This window comes from Physella acuta, unplaced genomic scaffold (assembly GCF_028476545.2).
Source record: "Physella acuta isolate Inbredline_101_S28 unplaced genomic scaffold, ASM2847654v3 ptg001479l, whole genome shotgun sequence".
Lineage (NCBI taxonomy): Eukaryota > Metazoa > Mollusca > Gastropoda > Physidae > Physella > Physella acuta.
The window spans coordinates 220,296-226,295 of NW_026732994.1; positions in this window are offsets into that span (position 1 = coordinate 220,296).

Below are 6,000 nucleotides of genomic sequence, written 5' to 3' on the forward strand. Positions count from 1 at the left end.
AATATTTAATGTATAAAGGATCAAAAACCCAACTTACAAAATGCAGGCAAAAACACTATCACAGATTTCTACACTGTCTAAAAAACAGCCACAGACCACACAACACTGTTGTAGCTTCAGGAATTACTTAGCGACAAGTAATATTAAACTAGAAGACTAAATCACTTAAGAAAGCAAGGCACACACAGGTCTTAAGTACTCTCACGTTCAAATGGTCAGAGTCTATAGCCGGACAATATGGACGGCTGCCTGACCAAGGTAAAACTGCCTCGTAGACTGCCAGGTCAAGATAAACTGCCTCGTGTTGCGAGTGTGCAGTGCAATTAAAGACTTCTGTGACAGGGGAGGTTATCCTCAACTCATGTCGCCATTGGTTGGGATAATCATCTGATCAGAATCATTCAATCAGATTTTAATGGAAAATTTCTATGTCTCAAACACCTTAATAAGTCAGTGGAAAAACCCCAGGTGTTACACCATCATTCCATATAAGGAATTATACAATGTCAAAATAAAAATGACTCGACCTAAGTAGGTCACATCCCCTCCCTTTTTGGAAGTGACAGATAGGTTCCACAAAAACATACATAGGGAACCAATCTGGCAATGAAATAACAAAATGTTTTACAAATGTAGGCAATCAAAATCATAATACCAGATGAAAATATCCCTGAACATAAAAGGGAAGTAACTCCAACTTTTACAATTGGTGAAAGGGGAGTAACCCTTCAAAAAGTAATTATACATCAAAATCCCTCAAAAAAGGGTATTACAATATTTCCATGTGGATATTAAAAGTGGTAAACCCGCCAGGGTAAGACCTTTATTTCAATGACTAGCTACAATATCAATGGAGCCATATGAGACATATTATTATAAAAGATTACATATAATCAAAAACCACCTTTAATTAAGGTTCACCTGAAAATAAACAAAATATTCAACAGGATTGGAAGTTTGAAAAATTCTAACTCACACCACTCATTTTCATATGAGTGACACTCAAACAAAACCTGTTTATGGTCCTAATGAACCACAAAGCATGTCACATGATCAATGTGTACAACAAGATTTTACATCCTTGACAAACAATCAGCCACAACATTATCACTACCCTTAATGTGTGAAATTTCCAGATTAAAATTTTGGAAATATAAGCACCATCTCAATATTCTTTGATTTGTCTGTCCTAACTTAGAGGTAAATTTCAGGGGATCATGGTCAGAAAACACTCTGACTGGATTGGTTGAAGAAGAGACATAGACTTCAAAATGTTGTAATGATAAAACCAAAGCTAAAGCTTCTTTTTCAATAGTAGAATAATTCTTTTGGTTCTCATTTAACTTCCTGGAAAAAAAGGCAATGGGATGGTCAATTCCCATGTTGTCTTCTTGAAATAGGACTGAGCCAATGGCTAAGTTGCTAGCATCAATGGCAAGTTTAAAGGGCTTGCTAAAATTTGGTGCAGCCATAACAGGAGCATTTGATAAAAATGACTTAATGGTTAAAAAAGCTTCTTGACATTTATTGGACCATTCAAATTCAACACCCTTTTTCAATAATGCAGTAAGAGGTTCAGCAATTGCTGAAAAGTTTTGACAGAACCGCCTATAGTAACCAGCCATCCCAAGGAACTTTTTGATCTCTTTACAATTTTTGGGAGGTGGTAACCTTACAATAGCATCTACTTTAGCTTCAATGGGCCGAACCTGGTTCGTTCCCACTTGATAACCCAAATAGGTAATTGAAGCTTTACAGAAATCACTTTTATGTAAGTTTACAGTAAAATTCACTTCAGACAATTTTCTAAAAAGGTTAGTCAACTGAACAATATGTTCTTCAAAAGTATTAGAAAATACAACTATGTCATCTATGTAGGCCTCACATTGGTCTATGTCAGCAATGACAGAGTTAATGACCCTCTGGAAAGTTTGACCAGCATTTCGCATACCAAAGGGCATACGTTTGTATCTATAAAAACCATTAGGGGTTACAAAAGCAGATATTTCTTTTGCACGGTCAGATAATGGGATTTGCCAGTATCCTGAAAGTAAATCAATTTTGGAAATTATCTTAGCCTGACCAACTTTATCAATAACGTCCTCTATCCGAGGTAAGGGATAGGAATCAGCTTTGGTGAGCGCATTCACCTTCCTAAAGTCGGTCACAAACCTGAAAGATCCACCGTCTTTCGGGACTAGGAGACATGGGGAACTCCAGTTGCTGAAACTGGGCTCAATGATATCATTCTTGAGCATATAATCAATTTCATCTTTTATCAAAGCAGCTTTTTCCGGGTTAACTCTATAGGGGTGTTGTTTAATGGGTTTTGCGTCACCAACGTCTACATCATGAGGTGGAACCTTCGCTTCTCTGGGGACATCCCCAAAAATAGAGGGAAATGTCTCAAATAATTGAGACAATCTATGGCTTTCCTCTGTGGACAAATGCATAAGGTGGACATTCAAATTATCTAAAAAGGAAGAATTTACCAATTTTGGGGGTTTCAATTTATCATGTATCACATCATCAGAAACATTTGAACATACAGGTAAAGTAATTTTAGCTGTGGAATGAACATTGTTACAATTATCATAATACTTTTTCAGTGAGTTGACATGATACACTGTCTGTTTCTTTCTTCTGTCGGGCGTATTGACAACATAGTTCAAATCACTTAATTTTGAATGCACAGTAAAGGGTCCACAATATCTCAAGGATAACGCATTGTTCAGATTAGGCACTAGCACAAGAACTTTGTCGCCTGGATTGAATGTTCGTTTACAAGAACTCTTATCATACAGTCCTTTCATTCTCACTTGGGCCTTTCTTAAGTTCTGGTGAGCCATTTCGCACACGGCTTTCAGTCGAACGTGAAAATCGTCGAAGTTTTCCACTGGATGATCACTGGTACCTGTCCAACGTTCGTGTATCAGCTTCAGGGGGCCACGGACAGAATGTCCAAACACAAGTTGAAAAGGCGAGTAGCCTAAAGAGTCCTGGACACAGTCCCTCGCGGCGAAAATAATCCAAGGAACAGACTCATCCCATTGGGTGTTACTGTTAGCGAATGTCCTTAACATGGTTTTGAGGGTTTGGTGGAACCTCTCAAGTACGCCTTGAGACTGAGGGTGGTAGGCTGAGCTGGTGATGTGGGTAACGCCTAGCTTGGCTAGCGCTTCCTGAAAATGGTGACTGGTGAAGTTGCTGCCTTGATCTGTTTGCACGATCCTAGGTAATCCAAAGGTAGTGAAGAACCGGGTCATGGCTCTGACTACAGTCTTTGCCTTAATGTTCCGTAAGGGAATCGCCTCGGGAAAACGGGTACTTGAACACATAAAGGTAAGTAGGTACTCGTTGCCCGCCTTGGTTTTAGGCAAGGGACCTACACAGTCCATGACGATTTTAGAAAAAGGTTCTTCTAATACAGGAATCGGACTCAAAGGGGCCTTAGGAATTGTCTGGTTTGGCTTTCCGGCCAACTGACAGTTCGTGCAACTTCTACAGTAACGCGACACATCTTTTCTCATTTTGGGCCAAAAGAACAGTTCTTTGATCTTCGCCGTCGTTTTAGTGACACCTGGGTGCGCTGACATTGGATGGTCATGTGCCAGCTTAAGTATTTCATGCCGATAAGGTGGAGGGATCCACAGCTGGTTTTTACCCAACCATGGTTCGGCCGGTGAGGCAATCACTGGTATAGCGCGACGAAAGAAGAGGCCGTTCTCGGCGAAATATTCTCCATCGTCAGATGATAGAGATTTTTCGACCGCTGCTTTGAGTTCCGCGTCGACTTGTTGAGCTTTAATGATGTCTTCCTGAGATATCCTCAGGGGTAAGCCCAGACTTGTATTTTCTGGAAGCATAGACTCCAGTTTGGGAGTCGAATTTCTTGACGATGACGGCGGGTGTGGTTCAGACGTTGTCTCAGCCAATTGCTTGGTCTGGCTTCTTGTCACCGCACATGCAGGATACAGTTCATAATCATTATCTGGAACTGTTGACGAAGGGTCTGAAACCGTACAGGGGTATACTTTGCTTCCCGCAAGGTCATTCCCTAGAAGTAGGTGTACTCCTGGGACTGGAATACTATCTATCACACCTAAAATGACCTCACCTTCGACGAGATGATGTTTCAGGGCAAACTTGTGTAGAGGGACGACAGTAGATTTTGTCCCCACTCCCTGGATAATGGAAATCCTTCCGGTGTTCGTCTCTGGTGTAATGTCCATTGAACTTTTCAAAAGGAGTGATTGTGACGCTCCTGTGTCTCTTAGAACGGTGATATTCTTCTGAGACAACGGATCACCTGGTTTGCTAATGATGGCTTCGGCAATAAAAGATGAAAAGTCAACTTTTCTCGATCCCTCGAGATCGGTAGACTCGGAAGAAACTGGATGGTGGCGAGAACAGTCAAAATGTGACTGCACATACTGTGTGGAGACTTGACTACCTTCTTGCGGACACTTAGGGTTAGAGTCCTTTAGAATTCTAGAGTTCATAGTTGAACTGGCTGCTTGAGGGGATAGAGCATAGTGCGCGGAAGTACGCACCACCTCTCTGTTATTCTGAAGACGTTTGTAACAGTCCTTGACAAGATGCCCAGACCTTTTGCAGAACTGGCATACTGCTCGACGATTGAGAGTTGATCTTGGTTTCTCTCTGGACTGTGATGCCTTCAAATGTTGGCCAACAGGATGATTGCTGCCAAAAAGGGGAAGCACGGGGTTGAGGCGGTTACCTGACACTGGTGGTTTCTTATGCACCAACATATATGTGTCAGCCGACTCAGCAGCCTTCTGGATGTCAGTTATCTTGTTATCCAGAATGTGTAGTCGTATCTCTTCAGGCAGGGACGATAGGCATTCTTCCCTTAGGATAAGTGACCTGAGTTTCTCAAACTCAGAAACTTCCTCAGAGTGTAGCCACCTTGAGAATATTTTCTCCTTTTCAAAGAGAAATTCCACATATGATTGTGTGGGTAACTTGCGGAGTGTTCGGAATTTTGTCCGATAGGCCTCGGGCGTCAGTGCGTAGGCCTTTAAAATGGCAGTCTTGACCAAACTATAGTTATTTTGAACGTCGTGAGAGAGTGCCTGGTATGTTTTTGCAGCTTTCCCAGTAAGGACAGAGCTCAATAAAGCAGTAATGGAAGTTTCGGGCCATTCACATGTCTTCGCTAAACTCTCAAACGAGTTAAAGAAAACGACCAAATCTGTTTCATCAAATTTAGGAACTAATTTCCCAAATTTGGCAATCACTTGCCCTACCGACAACTTTTTTGGATCTACCAGAGAAGTGACATCACTAACTTGACCAAACTCTAATTCCAACCTCCTCTTATCTAAAGCAATTTTAGCCTCTAACTCCTGTTTCTCTAAAGCAACTTTCTCCTTCTCTAGAGCAATTTTAGTTTCAAACTCCTTTTCTTTTAAAGCCTTCTCTAAAGCAACTTTCTCCTTCTCTAAAGCAATTCTAGCTTCTAATTCTACCTTCTCTAGAGTTTTCTCCTCGCGGAGTAACACATCCGCCAACAAACTTTCATCAAATACTCCTTCATTAATGAAATGAACAACAATTTTATCTCTCAACACCTCTGACTTCTGCGTAACAGAATAATCCAATTTCAATTCCTTAACTACACTAACCAAAACTTTTCTACTCAACTTCTCGACCTCTTCAAAAGTAGGATTAGCCAAAAAAGACTCCATAACACTAACTTTCAAATCACAACAAGCCTAGGTCCTTTAAATTAATACACAGCGTTGGGCCGTGTACTTGACCTCTAAATGTAGGACGTGACACGTCTGCTTATTTGACCTAGATACTCTAGCCTGAGCGCGCGTTGTAAGAACACTGCGCTACTGGATATAAAAACAACTAAATCCAACTAACCTTAGTATTCAACTGATATAACCAACAACTGGAACGACAGATTAAATCTCGGCGAGCTCCCACTTTGTAACGTTAACCTATCTATCAGCCAAATAGAAGGAGAAC